Genomic DNA, 21,067 nt, shown 5'->3' on the forward strand with positions numbered 1-21,067 from the left:
TAGCTAAATGAATTGTGGGGTTCAGTCCCTGAGCCCATTATGTGCCTCTGTAACCCTTTCCACTACCGCCCACAAGATGGGTATGGGGTGCATAATAAATGAACTAAACTAAAAATTCACTACACAATTAAGGTTCTTATTTGCGTCTTATTTCATTGTAAAAGGAGTTAATTTCCAAACAGGGTTGTATAAATAAATCTTATCTTATCTTTGCATTCAATTTTGTACGGTAATTTTTCAAACTTAAAATGTAAATAGCTATATATATATATATATACCCCCTCTAAATGAAAAATGGCCTAATTTAACATATGTGCTAAAAATATTAACATAAATAATTCGTTTGTTAGATAACAAGATATTCATAGCAATAAGGTTTCTTGGAATGGCCTATAATGCACGCAAATACTAGTTTACACACTTTTCGGGTAGTACGCCTGGAATTTCAAAATGGCGTTCAAACGGCGGTTGGTCGTTAAAGGCTCAGCGGCTCAGTAGTGTCGCTGCCGCCAACGCGACAACATGTACCACTGATTTCCGAAATCAGCAACATTGCTCCAGGTCAGAGTGATAATTCTTTTTGACATATTTATATCTTATATATACACAGTATATAGAATTATATAATATAATGGGGTTTTGCGTATGGAGTTTGCTTCGAATTGCTGCCTATCAATTTTTTTTTTTTTTTTTTTGATATATACAAGAGTTGTTACATTCTTGTACAGCCACTAGTACGCATAGCGTTTCGGGCAAGTCCTTAATCCTATGATCCCTGGAATACGATCCCCTGCCGCGAAGAATCGTTTTTTCATCCAAGTACACATTTTACTGTTGGTGGAGAGCTAGTGTCACAATTTATGTTTGTCCTGCACACCGCCCCCCATCCAGTGGGCAGCGGTGGATAGGTTACAATCACTCGGTTACTACCTACAGTTAGCAGACTGGGGATATTTGGCTAAAATTTCTGGTAGCAGATCGGGTCCCCCATTTGTTCCGATTTTGTTTCAAATTGGATTTTACAATTCAAGTGTTATGTTATTTACTGCTTTAGCAGATAGGCGGTTCCATGGGTTTATAACCCTGTGGGTGAAAATATAGCTTATGTTTTCAGTCCTACACTGCGGCTTGTTGGACTTGAAACCGTTGTTCCTTGTTTGTGTTCCATCTGACCTTTTGAAGTTGTTCTCTGGATCCATATCTTCGAAACTGTTCAATATTTTAATAGGCAGGCGATGAGTCACAATAACGTGGCTGAAGTATGTTGACCAGACCACACACTAGAAGTTGAAGGGACGACGAGTTTCGGTCCGTTCTGGACCATTCTCAAGTCGATTCAAGTCGATATTTTAATAGTTTCGGTGAGATCCATCCTGGCATGCCTAGTTTGCAGTGTTGTTAGCCCTGTGACCCTCAACCGTTCATGGTATGAAACTAGACCTCATTCTGCAATTATTTTTGTCGCCTGGTGTTCAATTTTCTCCATGAAAGGTTGGGCGCGGGGTGGGTTCTCTGTCGGGCTCCAAGTGGGTTCTCTGTCGGGCTCCAAGTGGGTTCTCTGTCGGGCTCCAAGTGGGTTCTCTGTCGGGCTCCAAGTGGGTTCTCTGTCGGGCTCCAAGTGGGTTCTCTGTCGGGCCCCAAGTGGGTTCTCTGTCGGGCCCCAAGTGGGTTCTCTGTCGGGCCCCAAGTGGGTTCTCTGTCGGGCCCCAAGTGGGTTCTCTGTCGGGCCCCAAGTGGGTTCTCTGTCGGGCCCCAAGTGGGTTCTCTGTCGGGCCCCAAGTGGGTTCTCTGTCGGGCCCCAAGTGGGTTCTCTGTCGGGGCTCCGGGGTGGGTTGTCGGTCGGGGCTCCGGGGTGGGTTGTCGGTCGGGGCTCCGGGGTGGGTTGTCGGTCGGGGCTCCGGGGTGGGTTGTCGGTCGGGGCTCCGGGGTGGGTTGTCGGTCGGGGCTCCGGGGTGGGTTGTCGGTCGGGGCTCCGGGGTGGGTTGTCGGTCGGGGCTCCGGGGTGGGTTGTCGGTCGGGGCTCCGGGGTGGGTTGTCGGTCGGGGCTCCGGGGTGGGTTGTCGGTCGGGGCTCCGGGGTGGGTTGTCGGTCGGGGCTCCGGGGTGGGTTGTCGGTCGGGGCTCCGGGGTGGGTTGTCGGTCGGGGCTCCGGGGTGGGTTGTCGGTCGGGGCTCCGGGCAGGCTTTAGGTACTCAACTGGCGGGCTCTGGGTGGGTGACTGTTCGGGCTCCAGGTGGGTGTCTGTCCGGCTTCGGGTGGGTTCTTGGTAGGGCTTGGGGGGTGTGGGTTCTTGGTAGGGCTTGGGGGGAGGGGTGTGGGTACTTGCTAGGGCTTGGGAGGGTGTGGGTACTTGGTAGGGCTTGGGGGGGTGTGGGTTCTTGGTAGGGCTTGGGGGGGTGTGGGTTCTTGGTAGGACTTGGGGGGGGGGGGTTCTTGGTAGGACTTGGGGGGGGTGTGGGTTCTTGGTAGGACTTGGGGGGGGGTGTGGGTTCTTGGTAGGACTTGGGGGGGGGTGTGGGTTCCTGGTAGGGCTTGGGGGGGGTGTGGGTTCCTGGTAGGGCTTGGGGGGGGTGTGGGTTCTTGGTAGGGCTTGGGGGGGTGTGGGTTCTTGGTAGGGCTTGGGGGGGGGGTATTTGGTAGGGCTTGGGGGGTGTGGGTACTTGGTAGGGCTTGGGGGGGTGTGGGTTCTTGGTAGGGCTTGGGGGGGTGTGGGTTCTTGGTAGGGCTTGGGGGGGGTGTGGGTTCTTGGTAGGGCTCGGGGGGGTGTGGGTTCTTGGTAGGGCTCGGGGGGGTGTGGGTTCTTGGTAGGGCTCGGGGGGGTGTGGGTTCTTGGTAGGGCTCGGGGGGGTGTGGGTTCTTGGTAGGGCTCGGGGGGGTGTGGGTTCTTGGTAGGGCTCGGGGGGGTGTGGGTTCTTGGTAGGGCTCGGGGGGGTTGGGTTCTCTGTAGGGCTCGGGGGGGTTGGGTTCTCTGTAGGGCTCGGGGTGGGTTCTCGGTAGGGCTCGGGGCGGGCTCCAGGTACTCAACTGACGGGTTCCAGTTCACTCAACTGGCGGGCTCCGGTTCACTCAACTGGCGGGCTCCGGTTTATTAAACTGGCGGGCTCCGGGTGTTTGACTGGTCGGGCTCCGGGTGGGTGACTGTTCGGGCTCCAGGTGGGTGTCTGTCCGGCTTCGGGTATGTTCTTGGTAGGGCTTCGGGGTGGGTTCTTGGTAGGACTTAGGGTTGGCTCCCGGTCAGGCTCAGGGTGGGCTCTTTCGGGTTAGGGATGGGCTCTCGGGCTTGGGGTACCTCTGTAGGGCTCGGGGTAGGTTCTTGGTCGGGCCCAGGGTGGGTTCTCTGTAGGGCTCAGGGTGTTTTCATGGTAGGACTAGGGGTGGGTTCTCTGTAGGAATCAGGGTGGGTTCTCGGTAGGGCTCTGGGTTGGTTCTCGGTCGGGCTCGGGGCAGGCTCCAGGTACTCAACTGACGGGTTCCAGTTCACACAACTGGCGGGCTCCGGTTCACTCAACTGGCGGGCTCCGGTTTACTAAACTGGCGGGCTCCGGGTGTTTGACTGGTCGGGCTCCGGGTGGGTGACTGTTCGGGCTCCAGGTGGGTGTCTGTCCGGCTTCGGGTGGGTTCTCAGTAGGGCTTGGGGGTGGGTTCTCGGTAGGGCTTGGGGTGGGTTCTCGGTAGGGCTTGGGGCTGGGTTCTCGGTAGGGCTTGGGGCTGAGTTCTCGGTAGGGCTTGGGGCTAAGTTCTCAGTAGGGCTTGGGGCTGGGTTCTCGGTAGGGCTTGGGACTGGGTTCTCGGTAGGGCTTGGGGCTGGGTTCTCGGTAGGGCTTGGGGGGTGGGTTCTCGGTAGGGCTTGGGGGGTGGGTTCTCGGTAGGGCTCGGGGTGGGCTCTTTCAGGATCGGGATAGGCTCTCGGGCTAGGGGAACCTCTGTAGGGCTCGGGGTAGGTTCTTGGTCGGGCTCAGGGTGGGTTCTCGGTAGGGCTCGGGGCGGGCTCCAGGTACTCAACTGACGGGTTCCAGTTCACTCAACTGGCGGGCTCCGGTTCACTCAACTGGCGGGCTCCGGTTTACTAAACTGGCGGGCTCCGGGTGTTTGACTGGTCGGGCTCCGGGTGGGTGACTGTTCGGGCTCCAGGTGGGTGTCTGTCCAGCTTCGGGTGGGTTCTTGGTAGGGCTTGGGGTGGGTTCTTGGTAGGTATTAGGGCAGGGTTCTTGGTAGGGCTTGGGGGTGGGATCTTGGTAGGGCTTGGGGGTGGGTTCTTGGTAGGGCTTGGGGGTGGGTTCTTGGTAGGGCTTGGGGGTGGGTTCTTGGTAGGGTTTGGGGTTGGCTCCCGGTCAGGTTCAGGGTGGGCTCTTTCGGGATCGGGATAGGCTCTCGGGCTTGGGGAACCTCTGTAGGGCTCGGGGTTGGTTCTTGGTCGGGCTCAGGGTGGGTTCTCGGTAGGGCTCGGGGCAGGCTCCAGGTACTCAACTGACGGGTTCCAGTTCACTCAACTGGCGGGCTCCGGTTCACTCAACTGGCGGGCTCCGGTTTACTAAACTGGCGGGCTCCGGGTGTTTGACTGGTCGGGCTCCGGGTGGGTGACTGTTCGGGCTCCAGGTGGGTGTCTGTCCGGCTTCGGGTGGGTCCTTGGTAGGGCTTGGGGTGGGTTCTTGGTAGGGCTTTGGGCTGGGTTCTCGGTAGGGCTTTGGGCTGGGTTCTCGGTAGGGCTTTGGGCTGGGTTCTCGGTAGGGCTTGGGGGGTGGGTTCTCGGTAGGGTTTAAGGGGGTGGGTTCTCGGTAGGGCTTGGGGGGTGGGTTCTCGGTAGGGCTTGGGGGGGGTGGGTTCTTGGTAGGGCTTGGGGGGGTGGGTTCTCGGTAGGGCTTGGGGGGGGGGTTCTCGGTAGGGCTTGGGGGGGTGGGTTCTCGGTAGGGCTTGGGGATGTGGGTTCTCGGTAGGGCTTGGGGGGGTGGGTTCTCGGTACGGCTTGGGGGGTGGGTTCTCGGTAGGGCTTGGGGGGGTGGGTTCTCGGTAGGGCTTGGGGGGGTGGGTTCTCGGTAGGGCTTGGGGGGGTGGGTTCTCGGTAGGGCTTGGGGGGGTGGGTTCTCGGTAGGGCTTGGGGGGGGTGGGTTCTCGGTAGGGCTTGGGGGGGTGGGTTCTCGGTAGGGCTTGGGGGGGTGGGTTCTCGGTAGGGCTTGGGGGGGGTGGGTTCTCGGTAGGGCTTGGGGGGGTGGGTTCTCGGTAGGGCTTGGGGCTGGGTTCTCGGTAGGGCTTGGGGGGTGGGTTCTCGGTAGGGCTTGGGGGGGTGGGTTCTCGGTAGGGCTCGGGGTGGGCTCTTTCGGGATCGGGATAGGCTCTCGGGCTTGGGGAACCTCTGTAGGGCTCGGGGTGGGTTCTTGGTCGGGCTCAGGGTGGGTTCTCGGTAGGGCTCGGGGTAGGTTCTTGGTCGGGCTCAGGGTGGGTTCTCGGTAGGGCTCGGGGCGGGCTCCAGGTACTCAACTGACGGGTTCCAGTTCACTCAACTGGCGGGCTCCGGTTCACTCAACTGGCGGGCTCCGGTTTACTAAACTGGCGGGCTCCGGGTGTTTGACTGGTCGGGCTCCGGGTGGGTGACTGTTCGGGCTCCAGGTGGGTGTCTGTCCAGCTTCGGGTGGGTTCTTGGTAGGGCTTGGGGTGGGTTCTTGGTAGGTATTAGGGCAGGGTTCTTGGTAGGGCTTGGGGGTGGGTTCTTGGTAGGGCTTGGGGGGTGGGTTCTTCATAGGATTTGGGGTTGGCTCCCGGTCAGGCTCGGGGTGGGCTCTTTCGGGATCGGGATAGGCTCTCGGGCTTGGGGAACCTCTGTAGGGCTCGGGGTAGGTTCTTGGTCGGGCTCAGGGTGGGTTCTCGGTAGGGCTCGGGGCAGGCTCCAGGTACTCAACTGACGGGTTCCAGTTCACTCAACTGGCGGGCTCCGGTTCACTCAACTGGCGGGCTCCGGTTTACTAAACTGGCGGGCTCCGGGTGTTTGACTGGTCGGGCTCCGGGTGGGTGACTGTTCGGGCTCCAGGTGGGTGTCTGTCCGGCTTCGGGTGGGTCCTTGGTAGGGCTTGGGGTGGGTTCTTGGTAGGGCTTTGGGCTGGGTTCTCGGTAGGGCTTTGGGCTGGGTTCTCGGTAGGTCTTTGGGCTGGGTTCTCGGTAGGGCTTGGGGGGTGGGTTCTTGGTAGGGTTTGTGGGGGTGGGTTCTCGGTAGGGCTTGGGGGGGTGGGTTCTCGGTAGGGCTTGGGGGGGTGGGTTCTCGGTAGGGCTTGGGGGGGTGGGTTCTCGGTAGGGCTTGGGGGAGTGGGTTCTCGGTAGGGCTTGGGGGGGTGGGTTCTCGGTAGGGCTTGGGGGGTGGGTTCTCGGTAGGGCTTGGGGGGGTGGGTTGTCGGTAGGGCTTGGGGGGGGTGGGTTCTCGGTAGGGCTTGGGGGGGTGGGTTGTCGGTAGGGCTTGGGGGGGTGGGTTCTCGGTAGGGCTTGGGGGGGTGGGTTCTCGGTAGGGCTTGGGGGGGTGGGTTCTCGGTAGGGCTTGGGGGGGGTGGGTTCTCGGTAGGGCTTGGGGGGGTGGGTTCTCGGTAGGGGTCGGGGTGGGCTCTTTCGGGATCGGGATAGGCTCTCGGGCTTGGGGAACCTCTGTAGGGCTCGGGGTAGGTTCTTGGTCGGGCTCAGGGTGGGTTCTCGGTAGGGCTCGGGGCAGGCTCCAGGTACTCAACTGACGGGTTCCAGTTCACTCAACTGGCGGGCTCCGGTTCACTCAACTGGCGGGCTCCGGTTTACTAAACTGGCGGGCTCCGGGTGTTTGACTGGTCGGGCTCCGGGTGGGTGACTGTTCGGGCTCCAGGTGGGTGTCTGTCCGGCTTCGGGTGGGTCCTTGGTAGGGCTTGGGATGGGTTCTTGGTAGGTATTGGGGCTGGGTTCTCGGTAGGGCTTTGGGCTGGGTTCTCGGTAGGGCTTTGGGCTGGGTTCTCGGTAGGGCTTGGGGGGTGGGTTCTCGGTAGGGTTTGGGGGGGGGGTGGGTTCTCGGTAGGGCTTGGGGGGGTAGGGCTTGGGGGGGTGGGTTCTCGGTAGGGCTTGGGGGGGGGGTGGGTTCTCGGTAGGGCTTGGGGGGGTGGGTTCTCGGTAGGGCTTGGGGGGGTGGGTTCTCGGTAGGGCTTGAGGGGGGGGGTTCTCGGTAGGGCTTGGGGATGTGGGTTCTCGGTAGGGCTTGGGGGGGTGGGTTCCCGGTAGGGCTTGGGGGGTGGGTTCTCGGTAGGGCTTGGGGGGGTGGGTTCTCGGTAGGGCTTGGGGGGGTGGGTTCTCGGTAGGGCTTGGGGGGGTGGGTTCTCGGTAGGGCTTGGGGGGGGGGGGTGGGTTCTCGGTAGGGCTTGGGGGGGGGGTGGGTTCTCGGTAGGGCTCTGGGTGGGTTCTTGGTCGGGCTCGGGGCAGGCTCCAGGTACTCAACTGATGGGTTTCAGTTCATTCAACTGGCGGGCCCCGGTTCACTCAGCTGGCGGGCTCCGGGTGGGTGACTGTTCGGGCTCCAGGTGGGTGTCTGTCCGGCTTCGGGTGGGTTCTTGGTAGGGCATAGGGTTGGCTGCCCAGAGAAGTACAAGGGGAATGTTGTCTACGCTTATGTCGACCGTGCTCTAAGCCACAGCTCAGGATGGAAGCAAGTCGATGAAGAACTCTGTAGGGTAAGGCAGGTCCTAGTCAACAACGGCTTCTCCAATGGTTTCGTTGAAGACATCATAAAAAGGAAGGTGAAACACCATGCAACCTCTGAAGAGTCAACTAACACAACACCTGTACCTCCTATTAGACTATTTTATCCTGATGCCCCTGTTACCTAGCAGTAAATAGGTACCTGGGAGTTAGACAGTTGCTACGGGCTGCTTCCTGGTGGGGGTGTAACAAAAAAAGAGGCCTGATCGAGGACCGGGCCGCGGGGACGCTAAGCCCCGAAATCATCTCAAGATAACCTAGCTCAACCCAACCTAAACTAACCAAACCAAGAATCAACCTAACCCAAACCAATGGAGTCCAGTACAGCTTAACCTAAGCTAATACATCCTACCATAACAGTATAGTGTATACGGTTTTAACAAACGGGAAAACGAGCATCGTCGAATTATTTCATGTCCAAAAAGTACCATCCATAAAGTTTGATACGTTAGGATGTATTAGCCAAGATTAGGCTGTGTTAGGCTTGGTTGGTTTGAGTTAGCCTGGGTAAGGTTAGGTAAATTTTCCAATCCATTGGTGAACAGTCATGTGTACAGGGTGACACATTATTACAGACCGTTTTACTAGTGATAAAAAAGCAATGTAGGACTGACACAACTATTGGAAAACAACAGTTGTGTTATCAGTGTATAGTAGTAATTAATAATTTTGTACAAAGTTTGCATAAAAATGTTAGGTGTTTCAAGTAACTCACTAGGTTCTGGTAGACCTTTCATGACCCGTATAAAGGCCAGGCTGTGTGTGAAGAACTGTTAAAACCATCAACAGGTAATATACAGAAATGTTTATTGAACTAAATGCAGCTGGCCGAAGCAGCCATTGACATGAAACTGTTAGCGGCCAGTTTCATGTTAGTTACGTATTTATGGAAACTCTCCATCAGCGACCACATAACCAGATTTTAAAATGCACTATAATCTTAATTTAAATATATTTTGTTATTACAGTACTGTATCTGGTTTTCTTTACAAAGTACAGTATTTATATCATCCTACCCACAACAGTTGTTTAATTTCCGAGTACCTGTTTACTGCTAGGTGAACAGAAGAATTAGGTGAAAGGAAATGTGCCCAGCCATATCTGTCCTGACTGGGAATTGAACCCAGGATCCCCAATTGGGAGTCAAGGGGGAAGGCAACCGATTTTTACCTGACTTTACCCGAGGGCCACTAACGTATTAGTGGCCTCGACGAGAACAGAAAAGCTTGTCCAAAGTCCCCTCATTTGCCTTGATTATTTTTTCCAGTTGGATTTTAAAATGTAAGAGTTTGGGCAATTATGTTTGGCAGGTAGGCAGTTCCATAGGTTTATAACCGTATGGGGGTAAAAGGCATCTCTTGTTTTCAGTCCTATGTTGTGGTTTGTTGAGCTTTTATAAGACATTATCTGGATCAACATCCTCCAAATTGTTCAGTATTTTAAAATTTCAATGAGGTCTGCTAAGTCATGTCTGGTTTGAAGTGGTGTTAGTGCTGTGGCCCTCAACTGTTCCTGGTATGAGAGTTGATTACACTGTGATACCCTCAACTATAATAAATTCTGTTTTCAGACAACATACAGCCTCTTTGCTCAGACCCCTGGACATACTAAACATTTAATCCGTACTCTTCATTCTCTTCACATTATAAACACTTGCAAAGCTCTCTTCCTTAATACTAACTCAGATTTTAAACTTCCGAATTGTATGAAATAAGAATGTTTGTGATGTTCTGCATGAACATCACTGCTGAAATATCTCTAAGATTCTCTATGCAGGTCTCTATATAGAGAGACCAAATGTGTGGAATTTCCTAACCCAATGTCTTCACTTTAGTATCCCACATTGTGCTAATTACTCATCTAGTGCTGTACTTTCTACAAATGCACTCCATCAACATAATTTCTCATCACCCTTATTACTACCTTACCTCTCGCTTAACAATTAGCTTAGCTTAGATGTCACGCTATTGTGATTTCTGTGTATAATGAAGTAAGGGCGAAGAGGTAGAACGGCCTATTGACATAGCTCGAGTGCATGGGGGGAGTTGTGTAAAATCCTGGTTTGTCTCTCGGAGAGGCTGCAGGATCCAAGTAAATTCAGAAGAATTTCTGGTTGCAATTCTTATACCATGTTGTAGCTCAGTCGATTAAGGCAGCGTCTGGGATGCTCTTGGACGCAAGTTCGAATCCTCGTCACGGCCCCTTGTAGATTTGTTCTCTTAAGATTAACTGTTTCCCTTGTACAATAATTTAAAATTCACTGCAAATTTTGCGTTAGCTTTAAGATTTGCCTAAAATGCTATGCATGTTAGTGGCTTTACAAGAATGTACAGATAATGGCGATTCATTTGTACAAATAACCCATTGTAGTGAATAATATTGTAGTGTCAGGGGGGGCCTAACGGCTGAGTGGACAGCGCTCCGGATTTGATCCCCAGTGGAGGTGGAAACAAATGGGCAGAGTTTCTTTCACCCTGATGCCCCTGTTACCTAGCAGTAAATAAGTACCTGAGAGTTAGACAGCTGCTGCTGGCTGCTTCCTGGGGGGGTGTAACAAAAAGGAGGCCTGGTCGAGGATTGGGCCACGGGGACGCTAAGCCCCGAAATCGTCTCAAGATAACCTCAAAATACTGTAGTGTAGTGGTCAACACAGTCATCTCGCAATTGAAACGTTCGGGATTGATTTCTGCCGCAGGACAGGGACGTTTGGCACGTTTGCTTTTGCCCGATGCCTGTGTTCACCTAGCGGTAAATAAGTACCTAGGAGTTGGGCAACTATTGTTGGTTGCATCTTGGGAAAGACTAGTAGTTGGCCTAGAGGGGACCTTGATAAACCTAACTGGCTTTGTCCCAATGGGAAATCATACTTAAGTACGATACAAGTAAAAAAAACTTTTCAAAATCTTTTCTGTGGAGAGCCTTGTAGGCTCCAGGGAGCCTCTGGGCTCACCCAGAAAATGGTGTTTCATTACATTCAGTGCTGTATTTTTTTTTCAAATAATGTTACTTTTGTGAGGGTTTGTGTACAGTAATTATTGAACTTCATTGTTGTTTGTATTTGTAATATGTTCTCTCATCTTCCCTCCTGATTTTCCATAACTAATCACTTCTTGCAAAGAGAATTATAAAACCTGTGTTTATTGAATTCATTTTATTTGCCTTCTCACTCATGCTTTAATGTTACTTATTTGATCAATAACACCTTACTGATACAGTAATAATAATAATACATTAATATTACATTTTTATACATACCAACTGCAATATAATGTAATTTGACCATTGACAGGTACAAACCATCAGCACAAGGGACTCCAGGGGCCCCTGGTGAAGATCCAACTACTGACTACATGAATGTACTAGGCATGATCTTCAGCATGTGTGGTCTAATGATGAGAGTAAGTTTTGGGTTTCTGGCATTATAGGGTCTGTTCTGAAGCCCACGGTATCATCCCTATTGTCTACCACTATCATCCCTATTCATCCTGGCACTAGCTTGCTCAGTTTTTTGTTTTCAACTCATATTTTATGAACTACTGTATATTGTATGTAAGTGATGTTGGCATTCATGGGAACATTTTCTGTGGGAGCCATGCTTTTTGTATTGTTTATATTCACGCTTCACTTGTCAGTTTAAGGCACCCATCTTGTGTGCCCTTAGCTGTTCATTCATTCTGATTTAGTTTCTTTACTCTCTGCCTTGTAGCTAGTTTGTATTACCCATTCCCACCAGTAATATTTTTCAAGATTCTGGGTGTTGTCCTAGTCAGGGCTTCTCCTTTTGAGTTGCCATTACATCAGTACTGCTTGGGACTCGGTCCACGTGGCCAGGCCTGTTGCTGGGTATTTTAGTGTGTGTTATGTCTGATTCTGACTCGTGTGCCATGTTGGTGCCTTGCATCATCTTCTGTGTGTACAGTTGGAGTCACACTAATAATACTTCAATACCTGTCACATAGGTCTGATCTTTCTAGTTTTTTAATTGATAGGAGGTTGGAGAACCGTCAACTCAACCCTTGTGACTAACATGGATGTCCATTATTCGGTATTTATTGTGCCGAAGATTGTAATTAAGTCAAAATACATTTTCACTTTACTGAAAAATTTATGGCATGAGCGTGAAGTGAGCCAAAAGTGTGACAAAGCAACAGCAGTCGGCTGAATGCTGGGCATGGGGGAAGAGGGAGGGAGGGTGTGAGACTATCCCTTCCTCATTTCCTCTCTCAAGCTTGGTGAAAAAGTTCTCTCCTTTTGAATGTTTGGTTTCAATAAAGTTGTGTGTGTGTACATCTATAATTTTAATACCAAATTATCCGTGATCAGTATCATATGCCATAATCAAGACGCATCATAAAAGAATTTTTTGCGAATAATTTATTAATAATAATAATTCATTGTGTTGGAGGACTGGCAGCCAGGTTATACATACAGTACATGTTAGGTTTGTATCCAGGTTCCCCCCTCCCTTTCCCCCCTATCCCTAGGGTCTAATTACTGACCCTCCCCAGTATGCAACCCCACAATAAGCTGACTGACTTTTGGGTACCTATTTCCTGCTAGGTGAACAGGTACATTAGGTGATAGGATACACACCCGCCATTTCTATCTTGCCTGGAATTTGAACCCAGAATTCTAGATTGCGAGTCAAGAACGAACTCGACTATACTACCGGTACCCTCAATTTACTGGGATTTATGTCAAGAATGGTTGAGTTTGTGTAAATCCTGGTCATTATGTTATGTTGGGACCACCAATAATTGTCATATACTGTAATTATGATTTTTAAATGGAATTGTTTGCCAATGATTGCTCTATCATATGCCATTGTCAAAATGATAAGTACATACTGTAATAGATCATGTTGGACCACAAATTTTAGATCCATTTGGCATAGGGTCTCCATTTTTGTGCAACTCTGGAGCTCTTCTCAGTGTTACCTTGAGGTGCTTCCGGGGCTTAGCGTCCCCGTGGCCCGGTCGTCGACCAGGCCTCCTGGTTGCCGGACTGATCAACCAGGCTGTTGGATGCGGCTGCTCGCAGCCTGACGTATGAGTCACAGCCTAGTTGATCAGGTGTAATTATGTTTAGAGCAGGGTTCTTCCCAGCTGGTTTCACCATTTGTGTTGTCTTCAAAGATTGCCTTGATAGCATTGCTCTAGTTGTTTGAGCTGCTGCTGTGGGATGTGGTTGCATATTTACACTATATGCGGCCTGTCGTGCTTTCCAGCGTGCAGTTCTAGATCATCAGGAATCTTCTTAGTTGTATTCCTTGCGGTTTACCTCTCTTTTTACACCCTTTCTACTTTCTGGAGGGAAAGGGAAGGGAAGGGAATTATTAGGAGAAATCACTAAATCATTATAACTATATAGCATTTGGAAGAGATCAATATAAGGATTTTTGATGGGACATGGGGACGAAATTGTGCCCAACCACTTGGACAGTCGGGGATTGAAAACCGGCTTGCAAAAAAATGGGCCTTCACTCTACTGTCTAGCCCAAGTGGTTGGGTGGGAAGGGAAGGTAGATCAATCTTTGATAGCTGGCAGTGCAGTATTTTAGCCTCAGTCTGCTTCAGTTGAGTTCTTCAGATCCAGCTTTGGGCCATGTGTAGATCCATATCTCCTGGTTCCTGGCTGGGGTAGGGGTTCTAGTGCATCGTTCGCTCTGGACAGTGCTCCTGTTCACCCTTCGTTTTTGAAGTGTTGACCTTTTAGGCAAGTTGATTGAAACCTCAGGTAACCTCAGGGCTGTCATCTGGTGGAAGATGGGTAAATCAAGGGCCTACCAGAAAAAGTTGTTTAATTATACAGTATTCAATGCTTAATTTTCACATATATAGTACAGTACATGTTTTAAGTAAATAATATCAGACTTCCCAGCAAACACAGAACGTTTGTGGACGTTTTTAAATGGTTCCACAAAGGTAATACTGTAACTTTTGACATAAATACGTATATCTGACATTCTTAAAACCAAAGGATATAACTAAAAACATATATTCTTATGACACAGTTTTTTAAGATTTATGTAAAAATTTAAAAATAATAGTAAATGCTATGGTATTATAATGTTTTCATGCTTTATATTTAAGAATAAATAATTTTCAGTCAACATTTAGTTTTTTTTGTTTACTTTCTGTAAAGCTATCCAATTTACGTTCTTATAACATAAATATAACATTTATATGACGTCAGTATAACGTTATTTACACGACATCATTACGTTATTATGATGTTATATTAACGTATAATTCCTGTGTGAAAACCAGAATATATATTGAACTTTATGTTTTAAACATTGTAAAGTTATCATAAAACTTGGATTAGACGGTAAGCATGCTTTACTTATGAAAATATACAAACAAATCAACAAAAACATTTTAACATAAAAAACATAAACATAACATAAATTAATTGCATGCATGGGAGTTAACTGGAACTCTGTAATATTGCATACATGAACCTTAAGGTACAAACCCAGTGTATTTACTCATACAGTTCTTTCCTAAATCTAAATTTTTCCAATTTTTACACTTTGTTTCGAGTTCTGTCTTGTGTTGCTACTTTTAATACCCCATTAATGTCCCCTTTGTTATGTCCATTCATCCCATTGTGCACCTCTACCATATATCACTCCTAATTCTTTGCTTTTCTAGAGAATGTAATATAAGCTTTGACAATCTTTCTTCATATGACAGGTTAACAGGTAGAACAAAGATTACCATTTATATATGGATAACCATTATAAGTCGGTTTGAATGAGTGAATTGCTGCTTGAAGATAGGTATATACACGTGTGGTACTATCAGATTGCATCGTGGTGAGCCTAAAACCCTTCAGATCCAAGCAAAGGGTAAAATGCCAGCAGATACAATTGCGAACACATTGATACCAAAATGAAAGACATATGACGAGAATTGAGGTAACCAAAGTGAAAAGTGTGTTCACATTACATTGCACTAGAGTGCTCCCAGGTTACTTTCTCTCACTTTCTCTGTTTTGTGTGGATGGTCCGCCGTGCTTTCATCACGTCAGCGGGTGGAGCACGCTGCTGTTTTTGACATTTCATGCATAAATTCCGGTTGGAAATTCTATTGCGAACACATTGATACCAAAATGAAAGACCTAGGATGACAATTGAGGTGACCAGAATGAAAAGAGTGTATACATTTTATCGCTCTTGTGCGCTCCCTGGTAACACGCTCTCGCTTTCTCTGTTTGTTGCGGATGGTAAGCCGGGCTTTTGGAGTTTATATGCCTTTAGTCCTGTAGAGAATTCTATTGCGAACACATTGATGCTAAATTGAAAAACCTAGGATGAGAATTGAGGTAACAAAGTTGAAAAGGGTATACACTTTTCAGTATTATCACGCTCAGCTTTCTTTTTCTGGTACCCTTGGCCTACATTCATCTTGTCGGCGGGTGGAGCGCGCTGCTGTCTTTGACATTATATGCACATAGTTCTGTTGGGAATTCTATTGCGAACGCATTGATACCAAAATGAAAGACATAGGACGAGAATTAAGGTGACAAAGTTGAAAAGAGTATACACTTTTCAGTATTTCCGCACACTACCAGGGAATGTCCAAAAAAAAATGGAGAGAGTGGAGGGGTAACTTGCTCAAAACGCGAAATTGTTTGGGGAGATTAACTTTCGTTTAATACTATTATGCAAGAGGAGCGACACATCTATGGTTCATCCAATAAAATCAGCAGACTTCTAGATGTTACTACTGCTCGGCTTAGACTCGGTTACAAGTATTTCTGGGAATTCTCATTATCTGCCGATGTAGACCTGACCAAATGTTAACTGTCAACAAAATTATTCGCACACCCTCCGTCACTATGTGATAGTGAATTCAGAGACAATTTTATAACCAATGTACCAACGATGTGTCAATATTTCATTCAAAATTATCTGGTACCAGAAATTTTAGCCAAATATCCCCAGTTTGCTAACTGTAAGTAGTAACAAAGTGATTGTAACCTATCCACCGCTGCCCACTGGATGGGGGGCGGTGTGCAGGACAAACATATCAATTGTGACACTAGCTCTCCACATATGTCAGTTGCTTAATTTAGAAACTGTACTTGTGATCGATCTCGAACCCATTGTTGATGTGACGACTTATACTGAATTTTGTAACTAGCTCATCAAGATTGTAACTTGCTTAGCTAAATGAATTGTGGGGTTCAGTCCCTGAGCCCATTATGTGCCTCTGCAACCCTTTCCACTACCGCCCACAAGATGGGTATGGGATGCATAATAAATGAACTAAACTAACTTTAAGGCATCCTGAAAGAAAGCTTGGAGGGTTTGAAAAATTGCAGAACGAAGCCGTGAGGATAATCCTTGGGTGCCCTCGTACCACAAAGATACTTAATATGAGAAAGGAACTTAATATTCCGAGCGTTGTTTATCGTGTTACTGAAAATAACTGTCAAATTGGTATAAAAATGCTTAGGCTAGCTCATCCTAACCCTTGCACAGAAGCCCTCCAGAATTTCTTTATTGAATGTTGAAAACAACCCTCAAGTTGACTATTTCCGTAACAGCATGCACTCCTGTATGCTAATCCCCACAATCACCAAGCCCACCCGAGTCACTCAAACATCTGCCACTACCCTGGATCACCTTTGGACTAATATAACAGCTCCCCTTACATCTGGGGTAATTTATGACAGAACAACTGACCACTATCCTACTTTCCTCATAGCAAACATTGACACATCACCACCAGAAACCAAAAAACTTTCATTCAGGCTACATAGTGAATCAGCTTTAGGCAATCTCTCTAATGCACTTCACAATATTAACTGGGAATCTGAATTTAATAATTCACAGGATATAAACTCATCAACTAACCTCTTTCTCTACAAAACTCTAAGCCTCTACAACACTCACTGTCCCCTCCTTACCAAACAAGTAACTGATAAAAGAAAAAATAACCCGTGGCTCACAAGTGGCATAATTAAATCAATCAACAAAAAACATGAATACGAAAAGAAATTTAGGAGTGGCCTAATTCCAATGGAAGTAGTTAAAAGGTACTCGTCAGTGCTTACCAGTATCATAAGAAAAGCAAAACTTTCATATTATGAGACTAGATTCAAAGAAGCAAAAGGCAACATGAAAAGCACATGGAATACCATCTCTAACATCCTGGGAACTAAACAACACTCCCACAACCAGATAACACTCTCTAAGGATGGCCTTACACTGTCATCTGACTTAGAAATGGCGAATGAATTTAATAGCTTCTTTTCATCGATTGGTGCTAACCTTGCAAGTAAAATCCCACAGACTCAGACACATATCAACACATATCTCTCAGGCAGCTATCCAAACTCTCTTCTCCTCTCACCAGTCAGCCCGTCAGATGTTGTGTCCATCATACATTCACTAAAAACCAAAGCTGGGAACATCAGTGAAATCCCATCCATTGTATACAAGAGCGCCTCCCATATGCCCTTGCACCACCTATAGCTCTGCTGTTCAACAAATCCCTTGAGTGTCATACATTCCCTGATATCCTTAAAAACGCAAGAGTAACGCCAGTTCATAAAGGAGCTAGTGGATTATGTTGCATCTCTGCTTGCCTTGATGACTGAAAGAAAGCTTAAAGGGCTTGAAAACTTGCAGAACGAAGCCTTGAAGATAATCCTTGGATGTCCCTAGTACCACAAAGATACTTAACATGAGGAAGGAACTTAATATTAACTTAATAATAGAATATGAGTGCATATTCTACTGCATTACTATTTGTAATGATCCTCATATTGTGCTTCAGTAATCCAATGTATAACCCTGAGATGTTTTCCTAATTGTACTTAGGATTCCTTGTTCATTATTGTGTATTGTTCTGATCTGCTTTTGTGTCAAATTCTTGCATCGTACCTGTAAACAATTTTTTGACAATTTTACTGTAATTATCCTACTTAAAATCATCTGTACTTGTAAAGTAAAGCTGTAATGTACCTGTTAAACACTTTTTATCAATTTTACATTTAATTATTTCTCTAAAACTCTGTTTAAGAATTTGCTCAAAGATTAGTTTAAGGACTTGCCCGAAACTCTATATATGCAAGCTAGTGGTTTTACAAGATTATAATTCTAACTTAAGCTCTATGTTGTGTCTTAACCCCCCAATGTACGTTCTTGTATATATATAAATAAATAAAATAAATAAATAACGAGGGATCGAGGCATTAATGCGCAGTACGTGCTTCCCTCATCTGTGACGTCACAGCGCCATCTGACGACAGCATAAACACAGGCGGCCATTTTATGTTCCACCAAGATTAAAAAAAAAAAAATAATTTTGCCCCGAGGGGCGAGTTTATTGGGCAGCGCCCAATGTGTTCGCAATAGAATGTTCTACAAGAACATGTATAAAATAAGTGACACAGAGATTATTGATGTGTGTATTTGTGTGGGTGATTATAAATATGCATGTGTATGTATATATGTATACGTATATATATATATATATATATATATGTACATGTATGTATGAGAGTGTGTACATGTATATATAACATTAATAATTTTGTAACTAGCGTCAAAAATTGTTATTTGCTTAGCTAAACAAACTAGAGAGTTCAGTTCCTGAACCCATTATGTGCCTCTGTAATCCTTTACACCACCGCCCACGGGATGGGTATGGGGTGCATAATAAAGAAAGATATTGAAATAATAAGGGTATGAAATGTATCAACATAAAACATTAATGTTAATGGCCATCAGGTAAAATCAGGTTATTATTTGTAAAGAATTTAAATGAGTTAAACTAAATACGAACTTAATATGTTTTGCTAACGCAAAAATATAGATTTTTAAAAACCCAGATTTTGCCAGTGGAGGCTAATAGATCAGCATTAAGTATTTTGTTCTCTCCTAATTCCATGTATGACTGGCCATCCTGTGAGGTGAGGATGTTGGGTGAGCTTGTAGCTGGTTTTTGATCTACACTGTGTGGTCCTTTATACAGAATAGGGAAGCAGCACATTGCTGTGTATACCTAAACATGTTTAAAAATACATTGTTTGAGAGGAGTTTTGTAGAAACTGGTAAGAGTAATTATAATATAATGTTTCCATGATTCAGTGCTTACCTCTTGTGAAAATTTCTTAGAGTTGTTTAGTCAGAGTTGATTTGTTTTTTGTATTGAGGCTGGTATTTTCTAAATTGATTCCATGTACAGTATGTCTAACCATCCTTTGAGATGGGAGTATTAGATAAACTTATAGCTAGTTTTTTATCTACACTGTGTAATATTCCATATAGAATAGGGTAGCAGCACATTGCTGTGTATACCTAATCTTCTTAACAAAAAAATCAGTAATAAAGATTTTAAATTATAGTTTGTATTATTACAAATACAGTACTGTATTATCCTTATTAAATCATGTTGACCATGGATCATTAAGATCTCATGTTGATATGTAATACAAGTCATATTTCTTTTGAACTGCTAATCCATGCTAATCATTCATTAAATTGTGCATTATGTCTCAATTTTTCACTTCCTTGGATATACTGTACAGTACAAAAATATAGGATAAAAATAAACCAGTAATATTTCTTTCATTATATTTTTCATTTAAATAACTGCATCAATATTTTTACAGCTGACAGGATTTGTTTTCCCATACAGGTGCATTATTTGTTAAAAAAAATTTGGTTTATTGTTACACACAATGGTGCTACATAGCCTTCCCAGCTTGGTGCCTTCTTTTAATACTTACTGATTAAAAAATAAATAATAAATACATTTTATTCAGGAAAAGTACATACAGTTGATTTACAAACATAATGTTGGATTTATAGACAAAGCTAGTACATACAATACCTAAAGCCACTAATACTCATAGCATTTCGGGCAAGGTGTGGGGGAAAAAACACAGACTAAAACTTAATAGTAATCGGGATTAGGTATAAATTGTGTTGAAAGAAGGAATAAAAAATACAAAAAGGGGGTTAACATAGCATAAATCAGCAATTGCACATGTTGGTGAACAGCGTTGTTTAAAAAATAGCAAGACATGGGTTGACATTTAGGAGGTAAGTTAGGTTACATGGAGTTAATTAGGCAGTACTTGGTTTAACTCTTAAACTGGTTGAGAGAGGTACAGCCTTTGACATGATTCGGGAGGTCATTCCACATTCTGGGTCCCTTGATTTGTAGAGCACTTCTAGTTTGGTTACACACAGCCAAATTGATTAACAGGAAGAGGTCTTGGACACAAATTTGTTCCATGCTAAATGTAGAGGAATCAGCTGAGTATTCCTCAAATAAAATAAGTTGCCTCAGCTTATAAGGTAAATAAAATAAGCATTTCTCAAATAAGTAGCTGCCTCACCTCACTGCCTTACTGCTACATAGCCTTCCCGGCATGGTGCCTTCTTTTGATAATTACTTGTTCCACACCCAAATTGTATAACAGGAAGAGGTCTTGGACCCCTACTTCCCTCTCTCTTTTTTAATAATCTATATAGTCATAATTACAGCTTTAAGTATTCAATGAATAAAGTTTTTGACATTTTTACCCTTTTCCTTACCTAACATCATTTGTGCAGCATATTTTTATTTTATGTCTCACCCAGATTTAATTTCAAAACCAAACCAAACTAAATAAATTAGAAATGGGTATGTATAGCTAAGGTACACCCTTACTACTAGGTGAACAGGCGCATTTGGTGATAGTAAATGATCCCATCAGGCAGGGCTCATCACCTTCTCTCATATTTCATGTTCACCAGTGTTTATTTACTTAATAACTACTGGTATAATATCTTGCTATTATAAAACTAATTCTACTATTATCAAACACATATTTACTTCAAGTTTCAAGCAGAGAATGCATATATAACTAACACGAAGGATTCCTCTTCACTAGATTCACCAGCTATAATATTTTGGTCATGTTCCAATATCATAAATCGATCCCAGTGTTATGTAGTAGAGAAAAAATGACTTATATCCAGTTTACGTAAAGCTACGAGTGGTCGAAACCACACTTAAATCCCGGAATGAACTTACGAAGATTTTTCCACTTAGGGTAGTTAATTGAATACGGACGTAGCCGCCACGAAGGCGCGAAGACGGAAAACGCTCTTAGCTAAGAGGAAAAACCTTCGTAAGTACCTTCCTGAATCCGAGCTCCACACTTATCACCGTGCAAAGTTTGGTGAGGTTAGCCAACCTTTGGACAGGCAGTTTCATTTATATACTATGCATACTGCATAGGGTATCCGGCTGTGCCCGGGTCTCTTTCCCTCTCTCTTCTATCTCCCCCTCTTAACATTTTTCTCCCCGTGTCTGTCAAAATTACTCCCTCTCACCCCTTCTTCCTTGTCTCACAATCTTCCCTTC

This window comes from Procambarus clarkii, chromosome 76 (assembly GCF_040958095.1).
Source record: "Procambarus clarkii isolate CNS0578487 chromosome 76, FALCON_Pclarkii_2.0, whole genome shotgun sequence".
NCBI classification, from domain to species: domain Eukaryota; kingdom Metazoa; phylum Arthropoda; class Malacostraca; order Decapoda; family Cambaridae; genus Procambarus; species Procambarus clarkii.